The sequence below is a fragment of the Saimiri boliviensis genome, chromosome X, assembly GCF_048565385.1.
Source record: "Saimiri boliviensis isolate mSaiBol1 chromosome X, mSaiBol1.pri, whole genome shotgun sequence".
In the NCBI taxonomy this organism is placed as follows: Eukaryota; Metazoa; Chordata; class Mammalia; order Primates; family Cebidae; genus Saimiri; species Saimiri boliviensis.
The window spans coordinates 39,482,395-39,501,496 of record NC_133470.1 but is presented as its reverse complement, the minus strand read 5'-3'; the positions used below and the strand labels follow the sequence as shown (position 1 = coordinate 39,501,496).

At 36.0% G+C, this 19,102-nt stretch overlaps 1 pseudogene; it reads right to left on the bottom strand.

Annotated features, from left to right (window-relative positions):
- Positions 1-4,886: 4,886 nt before the first annotated feature.
- Positions 4,887-11,106, bottom strand: LOC120366553 (small integral membrane protein 15-like; annotated as a pseudogene).
- Positions 11,107-19,102: the final 7,996 nt, after the last annotated feature.

Here is a 19,102-nt window from a genome sequence, read left to right as displayed (position 1 = left end):
GAAATAGTAATACAAAAGCCCTCACCCATGCCTACTGTCTTAGTCCATTTGGGCTACTAAAACTAAATGCCTTAAACTGGATAATTTACAAGCAACAGAAATGTATTGCTCACAGTCTGCAGGCTGGGCACTAAGCTTAAGGCACCAGCAGATTCAGTGTCTGGTGAGGGCTCCTTTTCTGCTTCAAAAATGTCGCCTTCTTGCTGCATCTTCACATGGAGGAAGGAGCAAACAGTCTCCCTCAAGACTCTTTTGTAAAGGCCCTAGTCCTACTTCTAAGGGCAGACAGAGCCTTTATGACCTAATCATCTCCCATAGGCCCCACCTCTTAATACTACTACATTGAGGAGTAGGTTTCAACATATCAATTTGGTGGGAATGCAAACATTGAGATCATAGCACCTGCCTTTCTTCATCTCCCTTTGTCCCCTTTCTTTGTTCTACGTTTAGGAATGAGCTAGAGCCTTTCCTTTTTCCTTTCCATGAGTAAAACCTCATGTTCCCACCTTCGTACAACAGAAGAGGAATTTTTTCAACCTCGTGGAAGAAATACAATGGGCTGAGCCTGTTTTAGTCAAAAAAGAATTGAGTTATGATATGGTAATGAGCAACCTTCAAGTCTTGAGGGATTAACACATGAAGTTTTTTTCTTGAACACACAAAGTCTGTTGTAGATTAGGTGACTGAGCAGTGCAACGATCTTCCATGAGATGACTCAGCAGTACAGTCTGCTTCATTATTGCAATTCTGCTACTTTAATGCACCACTCTAGGCTCACCACTGAAAGGAGAGAGTCAACTGAAGAATTTAACTGCCAGTCCAGAAGACACACCTGTTACTTCTTTTTATGGGTCCGTGGCCAGTAATAGATTCATGGCCTCACTAGCTTCAAGGACTGCAGTAGGGTTTTGGTGAACACTAGAAATGACTATGAAGACCTTTCCGTGCTTGGTTTTTCATATGCTAAAGGAATTTATAAAAAATTCTCTCTCTCCCAAAAACGTGATTATTTTAGGAATGTTATTATTTTTCTGTGGAGGCAAATAAAAAATTAATTTGATCCTTGATGCTGAGAAATGGCAAAATTCTCCTAGTGGGTATATCTCCCTGTCCTCCAAAACACTGAAACCCAGAGCTCCAATTAGCAGAAACTCCCTAGGGCCTAGTTGTAGAATGTGCAAATACATAGAAATGTTTCAAACTTATGATCCCATTTTACAATTATATTAAAATATAACATTAGACTTTGGTAATATCTGAGAAACAATGCTCATTTTATGTGCAGAGAAAAGGGCAAAATTGGCTGAATTTAGTTTAAAAAAAAAAGACCTCATGATTGTTGAAAGCATTTAACTTCCTCATTGCAGAGTAAGAGAAACCATAATATACAGATAATATACAAGCAAACGAAATCCTCTTCTATCTCCTGTAGCAAAAATCCACTCGATGAGTAACTATGAATTAGAAATCAAAACAAACAGCTGGTATCTAAGTATAGCCTCCTGAATATGGAGCTTTTTGGTTGACTGTATCTAAATATGTGATATATTTTAAGGAAGTCAATGTGGTTATTTCCTTCTGTCAAATGCATTATTTTGATAAAATCGGGCAGTAAAATTCTAAAAATAGGTTAGAAGGAGCAGTGTTTAACCTATTTGATGAAGACTTAGGGAAGCACTTTGAATGCTGTTGATGGCGAAAAAGCAGTTTGTACACAATGATCCTCAGTAAGAAATAACATTCACAGATTTACCTGTGAAACTATACACCTCCCCCTCCCAAGTATTTATCTTACCAAATTTAATTGAACTGAAGCAAATAAAACTGTTCAAGCATGGGAACCAGTAATTGTTTGTAATTCATAAAAATGATTATTCACATGCAACACTTCCAGAGAAACTACCTGTCTATAAAGAAACTACCTACAGTTACAACAAAATTTTCTGCAAACATGCACTTTTTAATAGCCTACTTACCTAAAGGAATGACGCAAGCATCACTGCTTTTGGGTGAAGTGGAGATAAGAATTCTTGCCCATGCCCATCTGTACAACACACAATTTTAGGAGTTACACTCCAGCTCTAAACTCATACTGCAAATAAAAGATTTTGCTTCCAAGGCTTCATTTACAAGCTAAGCAATTAAGTCAGCTAGGGTAATCTATGCTCTAATAAAGTTAGAAAAAGACCTACTTCTAGGTCTTCCATGGTGACAAATTTCCCAAAGGTACACACTAGAACAATTGTTGAAACTATCCTTTTTGATATTTTGATTTGAAATTAGAAATATACATTTTGGTCTCTATTTTTGGTTCATGGTACAGAGCTCCTAAACAATCAACAGTAAACTTCTAAAAAATAGGAGTGCTAGGTTTATCTTTTTTTCTAATATTTGCTATTTGACCCCAGTTGCTCCACAGAGCTCCTAATCCCTTGGAATTTCCTGAATGATAGGAATATCTTTTGCACTAATGAGGTAACTCTTCACGAGTTCCTATATGGGTCCTAGGCTCCAAAAACACCAAGCCTTCATTAGAAACTTGGAGCTTTCTAGCCCATCCCTTATCCTCTGGAAAGAGGGTACAGGCTGGAAGTTGAGTTAGTAATTGATCATGCCTATATGATGAAGCCTCCATAAAAATCTCTGATCTATGACTTTTGGAGAACTTGTGGGTTAAAAAACACACCCAAATGCCAGGAAGATGATGTACCCCAATTCCATGGCAAAAGAATCTCCTGTGCTTGGGGCCCTTCTTAGCCTCACCCTATGTACCTCTTTATCTAGCTATTCATCTAGATTCTTTGTAATATCATTTATAACAAATGAGTAAATGTAAGTAAAGTGTTTCTTTGAGTTTTTCAGTCACTCTAGTAAAAAAGCCTAAGAAGAGGGTCATGGGAAGCTCTGATTTGCAATCAAATCAGACAGAAATTTTGGGTAACCTGGGAACCTACTATTTGTAATTGGTATCTGCAAAATATTATGAGAATATAGGATAGGAAAAAAACTACAAACTGTTTTTTTCTTTAAACATCCTTCCACCATGCATACCAACACAAGCCTAACATCCAAAATAATAAAGCAAACGTATATACATATTAATCCGTTTATTAATTCATCCAGTAAATTTTAACTGGACATATACTAAGTACCAGCTATTATTTATGGACACATGCTGGACTCAAGACTAATGGCCCAGAAGACACTTATGTAGCCAACAAACATGAGAAAAACCTCAGCATCACTGATAATCAGATACATGCAAATCAAAATCACAATGAGATACCATCTCATACCAGACAGAATGGTGATTATTACAAGGTCAGGAAACAATAGATGCTGGCGAGGCCGTGGAGAAATAGGAATGCTTTTACACTGCTGGTGGGAATGTAAATTAGTTCAATAATTGTGGAAAAGAGTATGGCGATTCCTCCAGGATCTAGAAGCAGAAATACCATTTGATCCAGCAATTCCATTACTAGGTATATACCCCCCAAAATATAAATCATTTACTATAAAGACACATGCAAACGTATGTTTATCGCAGCACTGTTTACAATAGCAAAGACACGGAACCAACCCAAATGCCCATCAATGAGACTGGATAAAGAAAATGCGGTACCTATACAACATACAATAACATAAAATACTATGCAGCCATAAAAAGGAATGAGATTCATTCCTTTGCAGGAATATGGATGAATCTTGGAGCCATCATCCTCAGTAAACTAACACAGGAACAGAAACCCAAGCACTGCATATTCTCACTCATAAGTGGGAGTTGAACATTGAGAATACGTGGACACAGGGAGGGGAACAGCACACACCAGGGCCTGGAGGTTGTGACAGGTGAGTGGAGGGAACTTAGAGGATGGGTCAATAGGTGCAGCAAACCACCATAGCACACGTATAACTATGTAAAAACCCTTCATGTTCTGCCCATGTATCCTGTTTTTTTTTTTTTTTTCTTTAGAAGAAATAAAAAAGGACTAATGGCACAATCAGTGCTGGCCACAATACAATAATATGTGCCTTATATAGTAAGCAAATGAGAGTAAATGAGTTATTGCTCAATACCAGTTAACTACTTAGCTGGAAGCCTTCTCTGGAACAATAAGAATAGAAATGCTATAAAAAATAAACAAAATCATTTTGGCTATTCAGAGAAATGGCCAGTGGGATATTTTGTTTGTGGCTGACACGAAGCCATCTGGGAGCATTTACTCATACAGAGAAACTAATGATATTACTGAAACACTATGCCAAGAAATTTCTTCAAAATGTACAATGAGGCTTTAAGTAAATAAGCCATGAATACACCACATGTAAGAATAATAGAAAATGCCACAAACTTGAAATGCTTTGGGAGACACTGAATTTAGAAGGAGGCTTTAGGAGAATTCACGATGGCAGTGAACACTGATACATTCACTACACATCTGCAGGGACTTCATTCTTCAAGACAGAAAAATATGCTTCCCACCAGTTGTGACTCTATTATTTCACCATTAACTCTAGAATTTACATGAGCGCAGGATTATTGCCCAGAATCAACACACAGTTGGCATCTTTCCAAACCTGCAGACAATTCTTAGGCCACTGAGGGGAACTTAACTCTGAGAGCCTGGAAATTACTTTTAATTAGTTTCCTTTTGTCATCAGTGGACAATAGATGATAAAAGGTAACATTTATACCTGTCAGGAACAACCCACCAGGGAGCAGGCTTTCTTGGAGTTAGCATTCAGAAAGGCAATCCTTCTGAGGAGTTAAAAACTGTAATTTGGTTGGAAGAAGGAGATGCATTTGTCTCAAGGTCAGCCTGAATGCTTTATGGATTCATATATTAATTTGGTTCACAAATACATAGCTTCATTTTCCCCCATCATCATCCAGAAGTGACCTTCGCCAAACTCTGGGTGTGGATTGAGTTTTTCATCACTTCTTTTCTACAAGATTCATCCCTCAGTGGATGCTTATTTTCTGACTGGGGAATGTAAGTTTTCCACACAGCAATATTACACAGAAATGGGTCTTGTGGCTGTAATGCAGACTGTTCTTTCAGTTTGGCTATAAACAAATATTCCCTAAAAATCAGGACAAAAGGACAGAAGTAATAAGCCAAAGATCTATTTGTTCCAGGACTACTGAAAAGTAATCATCTCAAATATGTTCACCATATAGAACCCCTGAAATGACTACTGTTGTCCAATCTAATTCTTTTTTGTATTCTGGCTATTTTAAATACCCTGATCTGATTAACCTTGCTTACTAGATTAAAAATGTATCTTATGAGCTGTTCAAACTTTTTCTTTCTTCTCTCCAAATTCGAGAAACTTAGAAGGCAAACTGGGCTGCCAGGACCTTCATAAATTTGATGGCTACTGTAGCTTTAACAATCATGCCTTGATGACCTTAAGTAAGGGGGGAAAGGGCTTAAACTGGCTTCCCGTTGCCATCACAAATATCTGTCATTTACAAGCAGTTCTAAGTATGCTTAGGAAGTGAGGAGATGTAACTGGTCTGTACCTAATCAATGGTTTTGATTCAAAATCACAGAATTCAGTTAATGTTATGGGGTAAGCTGAGAAAAGGAAAAACAGCACTCTCCCATTTCATCATTCTAAGACAGCCGACAACATGTCAGCTTCTCTGTTTGCCTCATCTTAAATAATTTTAACAAACCCTTTTCCTCACTGTTTTTCTTGACCACTTCTGAAATGTGGTATTCAGCACATCTGGAAAAAGATATCTATTTTCCAATTTTATATTCCATTGCATAAACATATTTGTTTGACATTCTGTTCATTTTCATAAGATTTTTGATGACATTCAGACTAACTTCCTAATGTGTCTTTATGATTTCTAGTGACTGAGATGCATACTAGCATAGCCAAGAAATTTCAGAGTAAGAGCTGCAACTTTAGCTAAAGTCAAAGGCTAAATTTTACATGTCTTGGTTAATGTTAAGCTGACAGAGGCAGTATAGACCCTACTCTTTCTAGTGACTAGAAAATTTCAAGCCTCTTCTGTGAATTTTTAAGTCATCTCAGCTGTTTGAGGTTTATTTTTTCTTTATAATCATGTTCCCAGCTCAGTCTGGGATTTGAGACCTAAATAATGATCTTTGAGAAAATTATAAGGTGAACCTCCTGGGTAAAGACAGAAAAATGCCAAGGATTTGATTACTAATTGTGCCAATAACATAAAGGTCAGATATGCCCAGAGATCTAATGAATGTCCAGACACTTTCTCATTTTTTTCCCCAAATCTAATAATACAGCTAAAGCACCGATTTCCTAATACGGAAGGTATGGCTGTTGCTGTGCATGCTCTGATCACATCCGGACTCTAAGGAGAAAAGTGTGGGACAGGGGGTTGGAAATTAAATAATAATATCCCCTCTCGATACCAGGCCCTTCATTTTTGTGACTAGAGCCAGTAATGTTGCGTCACCATTAGAATCTCACTTAGCCTGGTGTATTAGTCCATGTTCACACTGCTAATAAAGACATACCTAAGACAGGATAATTTATAAAGACAAAGAGGTTTAATTGACTCACAGTTCCACGCGGCTGGGGAGGCCTCAAAATCATGGCAGAAGGTGTAAGGCACCTCTCATACGGCAGCAGAGAGAATGAGAACCAAGCAAAAGGGGTTTCTCCTTATAAAACCATCAGATCTCGTGAGACTTACAACTCTGGGGGGGAAACTGCCCGCATGATTCAATTCTCTCCCATCGGGACCCTCTAACAACACCTGAGAATTATGAAAGCTACAATTCAAGATGAGATTGGGGTGCGGACACAGCCAAACCCTATCACCTGGGCTCTTTTTTCCTCTCTTCCTCCATTACTGTGTCTCAGAGCAACTTATTTTTGTACGGGAGCATTTTTCCCTGATACAAGCGATATAATTTGGAAGCCTTTGATAGAAAGACTTGAGTCATTAATTTCATTTGCTTCCTTTGTTTTCTAAGTCAAAGAATCTCAAAGAGAGCTGCTGTGAAAAATGAGTATCTCAATTGACTGCCTTGAAGCTATGTATTTCAGACATCACAGTCAAAAAGGCTGGGCTATTTCTTAAGAATGGACTGATTAAAAAAATTAGCTATTATCTAGGGTTGGAATTCTCCCAGTTTGTGTGAAGGTTTACCCTTTTATATCTTCCAATTCCCTTCCTTTGAGTATTGTTCCTCCCTTTGCTCTTTAGGATCCTACTCCGTCCAGGAAAGGGGAGATTTTAAGCCTTTTTGTTTGTTTCTTTGTTTTGGTGAGTATTTTTAAGTAATATTGTCTGCTTGAAATTTACATTTTCTTAGACATCTTTAGCTTACTACATAGGGATTCAAGAAGCATCCACCTGAATAGGTAGTATTTTATCATTTGCCTAATTGACTCACAATACCTTTTTCACTGGGTTCAAACACAGGCTATACCATTTACTAGCTGTATAACTTCCAGCAAATTACTTAACTTAGTTTGCTTATTTATATAATAAGGATAAAAAGAATAATATCTACCTCATAGTATTGTTGTAAGGATTAGATTAGCTTAACGTAAAAGTACTTAAAATGGTGACTGGCATATAGTAAAAATCTCAGTATGTGCCACTGTTATTACTATTACTAATAGGATTATTACAATTTGTAAATTTTCAAGTTAAAATAGGCTTTAAGTATAATAGCTTTTTGCATTAACATAAACTATGAATATAGGCTGCTTACTCGTATGAAAAATAAAATATGCACAAAAATTTTAATTTGTGTTTCACATTTTTATAAAATTAAGAAAATGCAAGAGGAGTTTTCCAAAGCCAGATCTTAAGAAATGGGACTTGAGACACTGGTATTTATAAGAAAAGCATAATGACAGACTAGTCAGAAAAATTACATATAAAAAGGTTTAGTGTAATTGTCAAACACTAAGTATTGCATGAGATAAAAGAGAAAACTGTATAGGTTATTAACATAGAGCTAGAGTGTGTGTGTGTGTGTGTGTTTGTGTGTGTGTGTGATAAGTGTTGGTTAAGCATAGATAGGACAATAACTATTGTTAAGTATTTTTATACTTGAACTTTCTCCACAACAATCCTCTGAGATCCTTGGTTATAGATAAAAAATCTAAGGACTATCAAGCCTATAATCCCAGCACTTTGGGAGGCCGAGGCGGGTGGATCACAAGGTCAAGAGATCGAGACCATCCTGGTCAACATGGTGAAACCCCATCTCTACTAAAAATACAAAAAATTAGCTGGGCATGGTGGTGTGTGCCTGTAATCCCAGCTACTCAGGAGGCTGAGGCAGGAGAATTGCCTGAACCCAGGAGGTGGAGGTTGCAGTGAGCCGAGATCGTGCCATTGCACTCCAGCCTGGGTAACAAGAGCGAAACTCCTCCTCAAAAAAAAAAAAAAAAAAAAAAAAAAAAATCTAAGGACTAAATAAGCTAAGTATCTAAACACAAGTCTTCAGAACATTGTATTTCTTACGTGAGACTGAAGTGTAGTGCTCTTTTGACTCTACAATAATTGTACCTGCATTAGACAAAGGGAATAAACCAGAACAAGAGGTACATAGTCCCTGGCTTCTCAATACTTCCAATTTAGCAAACACAAAATTTGAAAAAGTAATTAGAAATGTTTTAAAAAAATTAAAAGGAGAACTTCTAGGTAGCTGAAGACAATGGTAGTAACCAAGCTACCACTATCCTACTGTATCTGCCTAAAACAATATCAAATAACAAGATGGCAAATGCACATTTACACAAAAAAGCCCTTTGTATAACTTGAAGACACAGAATGCCAAAAGTTTCAAGTAACAATACATTAAAAAAATTATCAAATTCCAGTACAATCTTCCATGCTACCAACTTAATCCCCACCCTCCATCCATGAGGCAAAAAGAGAAAAACTGTGGGAAGACAGAAGAGGAAGTAAAGGAAGGAGCCAACTGATCCAAATTATTCTCAGAAAGATTAATTCTACTTTAAATCTGAATATTCTAAAAGAGCATTTGACTAGATCAGAACATGGATCACAGGGAAGGGATTTCAAAGTACCTATGGTTTAAAGGGGCAATCTTTGAAACACATAGCTTCTGAAAGAGAAAAAAAAGTTAATAAAAAAGATAAGAAACTCCAATTGGTAATTAGGTGGTGAAAGAAAAGAGAAACTAAAGGGAAAAATGCAGGATTCTACAGAACAAAAGAGAATCGTAAAACCAGAGGACACACAGCCTTGCCACCCGCACCTAAACAAACAAACAACTCTGTTTACTATGTATGAACTTTATTATGTAAAGAGAGGGCGGCCAGGCGCGGTGGCTCTTGACTGTAATCTCAGCACTTTGGGATGCCAAGGCGGGCAGATCACAAGGCTAAGAGATCGAGACCATCCTGGCCAATATAGTGAAACCCCATCTCTACTAAAATACAAAAATTAGCTGGGCGTGCTGGCGCGTGCCTATAGTCCCAGCTACTCAGGAGGCTGAGGCAGGATAATTGCTTGAAGCTGGGAGGAGGCAGAGGTTGCAATGAGCCGAGATCTTGCCACTGCACTCCAGCCTGATGCCTCGCGAAAGAGTGAGACTCTGTCTCAAAAAAAAAAAAAAAACAAGAGGGCATCACTAATCTCGGAATCCTGTGAAACATCCCAATACAATAAAAATGAACAAAATGAAAATCAGCAAATTCATACAGAACTATTAAGACTCAGAAGGCAAACTTTCACACAAATGAGAAAATTCCACACATATAGAGAAGTCTCTGAAAAAATAGCAGAAGAAAGCTGTAAGAATTAAATATATAATCAAACGTGTTTGAGGACATGAAAAACCACCTTGTGAGAAATTTAAAAACTAAGAAAGAAAATGGTAAAAAAAAAAAAAAAAAAAAAAGAGATGAAAAGATATGAAAAGACAATTGTCTTAATTTAGGAGATAACTAAAGTTTTAGTTTTACAGACAATTGGTAATTATCAAGACAGTCTACATTTTTAAAACATAATTTTATAAAAATTATTTTATCTTGACTAAAATTAGTATTTTTAAATAACAACAAAATATTAAGTCTCACCATTGTAAGTTTGCAGGGAAATCCCTTTCTTACTTTCACCTGAGCTTACTCATACAACCACTGTCAGCTGGAACATCAGCTGGGCTGCAAAGCCCAGGATCCCCACTCACATGTCTGGCAGTTGATTCTAATCATCAGCTGGGGCACTGTGATGCTCATCCTTAAATAGGATAGATAAGCTTCCTTATGTGACAGTCTCATCGCAGCATTCAAAGACAGCAATCATAGAAATTGTTCAGAAAAATGCAGCAATTAGATGTACATACTGATTAATATTACTTTGCTTTGATAAAGCCAGAAATGATTCTATTCCAAGAAATAAACAATAATATGTGATTAATAATAAAATATGTGATTAAAGTACTTTATCTCTTTTAAGCCAAAGCAAACTTTTCACCTCAGAGAGGACAATTCTGACTTTTTACATTTTTAATTTTCTTTACCCAGAACAGGACCTCATTTTAAAACATTATTTGAAGAGTTCATAATCAAAAGTCATTTTTCTCTCCAAAAGATATATTTTCATTTCAGTACAAAACCTGCAAAATGGCAAATGACTAAGTCAATTATAAAGAATTTGTACCTTAATAAGCGCTAATTTATAATAATTGTCAATAGATGCGAATAAACTTCTACACCTACGCCTAGAAGTTGCTACAGTAATAGGTTAGAACTAACACAATTCTTGCACATGATCAGAATTTGTTTACGAAATAAGACTTGTGAAATCAAAAGAAGAAATCTTAATAGGTCTTTCTAAGGCTGCATAATTTTCCAAATTATTTTCCTTTGATTATACAGTCCTTTTTTTTTTAAGTCCTTTTATAGTTGTTTAGCTTTTGCAATATTGTCTTGATGTTTTTGTTTCTTCTTTTGCTCCTTTTCACAGGCCTCAATCATCTTGACCAATTTCCAAAACAGTACAGCACCTGCTAGTAACAGTGGAGTAAAGGCCAAAATAGCTTTCCTAGGAAAACCATATGGGTCCTTTGCAGCCCTTTACACAGCATATCCAGCCCAAGCCTTTATATCAAACATCTATTTAGTAGTTTCACTTATTCTTGAATAATGGTCTCTCATTTTGTCCTGGGATTATTAGTGAGCCAATCACAATTTTAGATTACCCTTGGTTGTTTGTCTTCTTTAATTCTACTGTACACTTTTGAGAGAAAGTTTAAATTTCTCAGGGGATCACGTTCACCCCTGCCCCTCAATCTTGGCAAGTGTGGGTTCCTCATCCCATCACGGGCCAGGCAGGACTTACAGATCCCCAGAAATGTGGGGATGCCACACTACAACTTATTCTGCCAGCACCAAAGCCACCATCTCTGCTGTGCCCTGGGACAAGAAGCACTGCAGCAGTGGCCACCAGCCTTTCCTACACAGTGCCAGGGGCTCAGACTCCCATTTCCGTTTTCAATTAACTCATGTTTTAACGTGCCTAGAAACCAAAATAATGGCTTTAAAAAAGAAGTTCATTACTTTAGATAATTTCATTTCATGAAAATATATGCTATGTTAAAAATTTCAAATATGTAGAGAGGGAAATCAAGACAAATGCAATCCTGCTACTTCAAAGATGCAGTTTCTATTTTATATTATTCCATTTTTGAGCATATGCCTATTAATGAATATATGATAAAATGGACTCAAATGCTATGCACTATTTGTAACCTATTGTCTTACCTTATTGATATGTCATGAAATTCTATCCTTCTCAATAAAAATATGCCTGTATTGTCACTATTAATGGCTGCACATGTCTCCTATTTAATACCATGTTGAACAAGTTTGATTTTGTAAATACAGAATGGTTATCATGAAGTTGTTTCCATGTGGATATCCACGGCAATTTTCAGTTTCTGGAAGTGGTTTAAGTGGACGGTTATTATTCACATGCACTAGCAGAGTCATGTTGCTATGCCACCAAAATTCTTTTTAATCATTTAGAATTAAAATTCTTTTTAGACTTTTAGAAGGCTAAATTATTTCTAATTTAGAACTCTTACAATTATTATTATTATTATTATTATTTAAAGATGGGATCTTGCTCTGTTGTCCAAGCTGGAGTGCAGTGGCACAATCCTAACTCACTGTAACCTCAAACTTTTGGTCTCAAGGGATCCTTCTGCCTCAGCCTCCCAACCATCTGGGACTATAGGCATGCCACCACTCCTAGCTAATTTTTTAAAAACATTTTGTAGAGATGAGGTCTTTCAATCTTGCCCAGGCTGGTCTCAAACTCCTAGCCTCAAGCAATTCTCCTGCTTTGGCCTCCCATAAGTGCTGGGATTACAGGCATGAGTCACTGCATGTGGCCTAGAATTCTTTTTAATCATTTCCAGTAAATAGGGAATAAATTTTGTCTAATTTTAAAAAATTTGGAATTTTCATTACAAGTATTGGTAAACAATTTCCCACAAATATTAACAATAATTTAATAATATCGTCAGCTATCCAGTACATATTAACATTGCCCAACTGTCTCAATAGTGTCTTCTGCTGTGTTTTTTTTCAAATGAGGATCCAATCACAATTTAAGCATTGTATTTAGCTATTATGCCTCTCCCCATCCTCATTTTTATGACATCAATTCTTGAAGATTTTAGGTCAGTTATTCTATAGAGTATCATTCATGCTTGATTTGTCTGTTTCTTCATGGTGTCTTTTATCCTTCTATTTTCTATGTATTGTAACTTTTTCCCTATATATTATTTTCTATGTATGTATAACATTAAAATCTCATCTTCTTGAGTTTTTTTCTTTCTTTGACAAATGTTTTTTTATTCACCTTTTGCCAACATCATTACACAATAACAGTGATTAAATATTCCTCTGTTCCTTCAAAATATTTTATTGGTCTAAGTTCTAAACAATTACTACACTTACTGTTAGGCTTCAATAATTTATATATACACTTCAAATTAGCACATTTTAATAACATTTATTTAATAAATTTTGTATTCAAATTAATGAAAATTAATTTAGAGAACCCCCATTTACATGGTGGGTCCTAAACACATGCAGACTCAGCTCCACATTCCTATCAAGAATAAGTCCATAATGGTTCAGAATAATTCAAGCTCACTTCAGCAGTTTCCATCTCTAATCTTTGTGTTATTACACATTATTGTGTGTATATAACAGATTTGAAATAAATAATGATAGCATGGTGATTATAAAAATAAAGACAACTTGAGTTGCTTTAATTCTGCTATTTCTGTCAATCTCTGTAAACACTTAGAATTTTTATTTGTGTTTAAACTTTAAAATGATGAAACAGGATGTGAATTATAGGGAGCAATATTTTTGTTTGGTAAATCTGAAATTTAGTTTATAGATGAAATAATCTTATTGAATTTAAATATCGTTAAATTTAAAATATATTAATCATCTTAATTTTGAATTCTTCGTATTAAAACTAAGACTAAGTCAAGAAAATGATCATTATTATTTATTATTGCATTGTTATTATTGCAATAATGTTATCATATAAAGGAAGGGTTGTTAAAAAAATTATCTACTCTTGTTGTTAAATGAGCTGTGTTGATTCAATAGATTATTTTAGAAAATACATCTGCCGGCCGGGTGTGGTGGCTCAAGCCTGTAATCCCAGCACTTTGGGAGGCCGAGGCGGGTGGATCACGAGGTTGAGAGATCGAGACCATCCTGGTCAACATGGTGAAACCCCATCTCTACTACAAATACAAAACATTAACTGGGCATGGTGGCGCATGCCTGTAATCCCAGCTACTCAGGAGGCTGAGGCAGGAGAATTGCTTGAACCCAGGAGGCGGAGGTTGCGGTGAGCCGAGATCGCGACATTGCACTCCAGCCTGGGTAACAAGAGCTAAACTCCGTCTCAAAAAAAAAAAAAAAAAAAAAAAAAAAAAAAAAAAAAAAAAAACCAAACAACAACAACAACAACAAAAAATACATCTGCCAAATTTGTGTTACCAAAACACCAGGGGGTTGGTTTAGGTCCCATTGCTCACTGCACAGAAAGCCAATCATTGAGTCAATGAGTGTTGCCAGGGAAGAAGGCTTTTTATTTGCATGTTGTAAACCAGAGAGATGGGAACAAAGCCTCAAATCTCTCTCTTCCAACCAACTAAAATTGGAGGTGTACACAGTGGGGAAGGAATGTAGCTACATGTGGGAAAACAGGACTGGAGAGGTAAGGAAGGAATCATGATGAATGAGGGGTCTGGCATCTCGTTGTCTGGATGCAGTGATCTGGTGGATTTCAGTTTCTTGTCTGAGGATCAGTTTCCTGAGAAAGAAACTAAGATAAGACAATTGGGCCAGTTTCATTTGTATCACAGTCTAACCACTCATATTAACATTTACTCTATCATTCAGGTATTCATTCATTCAACACTTACTTATTGAGTCCTACTTCTGCCTCGTGTTCTTCTACATGCTGAGAATATAAGTTGGAACAGGAAAAATTCCACGGTCTCATAGAAATTACATTCTAATACAGGAAACAGAAATCTAAATAATTAAGATTTATAATATAATGCTATGTAGTAATCAATACTGTGAAGAAACAAAATAAAGCAGGGAAAAGGAGCAGTGGGTGATTTGTGTGTGAGAGAGTGTTATAGTTTATATAGAGTGGTCAAGAAAGACTTCTGTGGAAGTGACATTTGGGCAGAATCCAGAAAAAAAGCGTAAGCAAAATGGTCATCTGTGGAAAGAGAATAATAGGTAGGAAGAACATCAAGTGCAAATGCTCAGAAGTAGAATTTTGCTAATCACTTTATAGGAGTAAAAAGGAAACCAGTGATGTTAAAACAGAGTTAGTGGCTGGGCGCGGTGGCTCATGCCTGTAATCACAGCACTTTGGGAGGCCGAGGCAGGTGGATCACAAGGTCAAGAGATCGAGACCATCCTGGTCAACATGGTGAAACCCCCGTCTCTACTAAAAATACAAAAAATTAGCTGGGCATGGTGGCGTGTGCCTGTAATCCCAGCTACTCAGGAGGCTGAGACAGGAGAATTGCCTGAACCCAGGAGGTGGAGGTTGCGGTGAGCCAAGATTGCGCCATTGCACTCCAGCCTGGGTAACAAGAGCGAAACTCTGTCTCAAAAAAACAAAAACAAAAACAACAACAACAAAAAAAAAACAAACAGAGTTAGTGAGAGCAGAAGGGTAAGATATGGGGTCAGATAGTTGTATGGTCTTGTAGGTTAGGGGTAAAGTTGTCAAATTTGACTTTTCGTGAATGAGAAGCCATTGGAATGGTTTGAGTAGAACAGTAACTTTATCTGACTTACCTTTAATGGTAATCCATCTGGTTTTGAGTAGAATAGTAGCTTTACCTAACTTAGCTTTAGTGGAATCCCTCTGGCTTTTTTGTGTAGACTAGACCAGAGGGCAGGGAGAAAGCAGAGAGACTTTTAGGAGTCTACGTTATCTCTTTAGGGGAGAGATAAGGTGTCATTGACCAGGCAAAATGGGGTGGAGAGGCTGAGACATTGACTCTTAATACATTCTGAGAGTAGAGCAAAGATGTTTCAGGATACAGGAGAAAGAAGCTAAGAAAGTTAGCTTATGCGAATTAATAGGATCACTAAAAGTAAAATTACAGAAGGAGGTTAAATAAAATAGCAAATCTTTAATGTGACTAACGCTGAATTATTTGGAAGAAGGATCATATAGCACATTATCATTCAAAACACAAGTTCAGGAGCTAATGCAGTGGGAGCTTGCAAATTCAAATTGTTCCTTTTCTCAGCCTAAGCATTCTCTTGCTCTGTTTCTGCAACTCAAATTTGGTTCAGATCGGTACTACCTTTTCGTACCTGACACATACAACAAAATAGTAATTTCCAATTCAATTGCTTAACGTTTTTAAAGAAATATAAAATACATGAAATCAATGGCACAAATCACAGGTTTTCAGCTCACAAAATAATGAGTTATCATCCAAATAAGAACTAAAATACTACCAGCATTCCACAAGTAATCCCTGCATTCCCTCCCAAGTGCAAACTCCACTCTCCTCCCAGATGTAACCAATATCTTGTTTTCTAACACCGTGTTAATTCCCATGTGAATTTTATATAAATGGAAGCATGCAGTATGTCTGGATATTTTGCCTAACATTATATTTATGTGGACAATTCATCATTATCATTGTACTTAGTAATAGTTCATTAATTTTTATTGCTGTATTTTATATGAATATGCTCAATTCATTTATCCACTCTTCTAATGAATATCTGAGTGATTTCTTGTGTTTGGCCATTATGAATGATATGTCTATGAACACTCTTGCACATGACATTTGATGCACATGAATACATATTTTGGGGGCATACATCTAAAAATTATTTTTATAGGATATGTAGTAAATATTAAAACTCCCAATTTTCAAAAGTGGTTGTACCAATTTACAATAGTGCCGATAATATATGAGGGTTGTAGCTGCTCCAAATCCTTGAAATGCTTGATATTTTCATTCTTCTTAATTTTAGCCATTCTAGTAAGTATGCTGTGATATCTCATTGTGACTTCAATTTGCATTTTTATTTTTTTAATTTATTTTTGAGACATTGCCTCACTCTGTTGAACAGATTGGAGTGCATGATCACGGCTCACTGCAGCCTCAATCTCTTGGGCTCAAGCCATCCTTCTGCCTCCCACTGCAGAGTAACTAGGACTACATACAGGCATGTACCACCACACCCAGTTAATTTTTTTATTTTTTATTTTTGTGTAGAGACTCCCACTATGTTGCACAAGCTGGTCTCAAACTCCTGGGCTTAAGCAATCCTACCTCCTGGGCCTCCCAAAGTGCTAGGATTACAGGCATAAGCCACCACGCCTGGCCTAGCTTGCATTTTTAATAATGAATAAGGTTAAGTACTTTTGCACATATCCCAAGGAATAAAGAAAAGATGTGCATTTAAGGTTACAAATTTCCTTACATATGTAGTTTTAAATGCATTCCATAAGCTATGACAGCTTGTGTTTTAATCATTATTCAATTTGGAATATTTTCTAATTTTTATCGTAATTTCTTCTCTGACTTATTGTCTATATAAATGCGTATTTTTAAATTTTGAAACATGGGAATTTTCTGGTTATCTTTTTAAAAATAATGTCTACCTTGCTTCCATTGTCATAAGAAATGTGCTCTGAATAATTTTATTTATTTGAAATATTTTGTATGATAAATGTTCCATGTGTCCTTGTAAGGAACAAAATAATCTGCAATTTGAAGAGTCAATCTCTGATTCATGTCAAATTAGAACAAGCAGGAAACAAGCAGAATATTTGAACAACATGATACACAATTTCATTTGCTTTGGCTTTTATAGAAGCAGAAAATATTTTCTGACCACAGTAACACAGAAGTAGAAGTTAACAAATAAAATAAAATGAAAAAAAAATTCACTTCCAAATTAAAGTGAAATACTTTTTTCCCAAACAACAGATATAAAGGGGATAACTATCAGCCCAAAAATAAATGTATACCATTATGTAAATGCTATATATCAGATAAAAATTAAAGCATTGCTCAGAACAAAAATCTTAGCACCAAATACTTATTATAATAATCAAGAAAAACAAACATAAATTAAACTCAGTAAGTTAGGAAAAGAACATCTTAAATCTAAAGGAAGGAGAAAGGAAATTAAGTTAAAACAGAAATTATTGACATGGAGAACAAATCTGCTAGATTTAAAATATAAATCAAAGAGCCAATTATTTAGACATGTCAATAAAATGAATAACATCACTGTATTAGTCAGAATAAACTAAGCTTCACTTTCAATTGTTAAACAATCCCTAAGTGTTAGTAGCTTATTACATAAATTTTCTCATGCACTTAAAGTCTACTGTGGGTTAAAAGACTCTCCAAGGCAGCTTTTTTTTTTTTTTCTTTTTTGCCATATAGTAACTCCGCAAGTCAAAGAAAACTTAATTTCGGAGTTACTATATGGCAAAAAAAAAAAAAAAAAAGCTGCCTTGGAGAGTTTAATCAAGGAAGACAGGGAGAAAGTACAAATATCCAAAATAAAAAATACATATAATCGAGAAATAACCACAGATACCATTAATTTGCTCATCTCCATACAAATACATTTGTGATTCTGCATAAAATGGTTGATTTTCTCAAAGAATATAAATTTTCAAGTTTGTTCCAGGTATATGTAGAGGAGGAAAAATGTGTTTTCCTTCTACCCTTCCAAGTTCTTCGCTGGGGCTCCTATAATAAAAGACAGATTAACAAGAGAAAAGTATACCCATTTATTTAATATAGGTTTTATGTGACATGAGAGCCTTCATAAGTAAATGAAGATCCAAAGAAGTGGTCAAGCTTGAGTGTTTTTAATGCTAGGTTTCACAAACAGTGAAAAGTCATAGAGAATTATAATAGGACAAAAGGATATGAGCTGGGGAAAACTTAGCAAGTCCTGTTTGTTTAGATTCCTCTCTTTCTCCCTGTGTCTTTGGAGATAAGGACACTTTTTCTGGTCATATCTTCATAACTGCTCCCCACCTCCCAATACCCTTCTTTCTTTGTTTCAATGGAAGATGGTATCTAAGCCAACCTCTAAGCCCCTGTTTTGAAAATTACTCATTCCCTGCATATTTCCTATGTGTATGTTAATGGAAAAGCCAGACTCTAAAATATTTTAAAGGGGTTTACTCTGAGCCAATAGGAGTGAGCACAGCTTAAGGAAACATAGTCTCAAGGAATCATGAGAAAGTATACCCAAGGTGGTCAGATTACAGTTTGGTTTTATACATTTCAGGGAGGCAGGAGTTATAGGCAAAGGCATAAAGCAATACGTGGAAGGTATACATTGATTTGGCCCAAAAAGGTGGGATAACTGGAAGCAGGACCTTACAGGTTATAGGTGGACTCAGAGATTCTTTAATTTGCATTTGGTTAAACGAGTAAAGCTCTGTCTAACATTTTGAGTCAACAGAAAGGAATATTTTAAGTTATGGATATTATGTAGCAAGATTGATGGCCTTCTGGCCTGACTTAACCCTTGCCTTATATGGCTT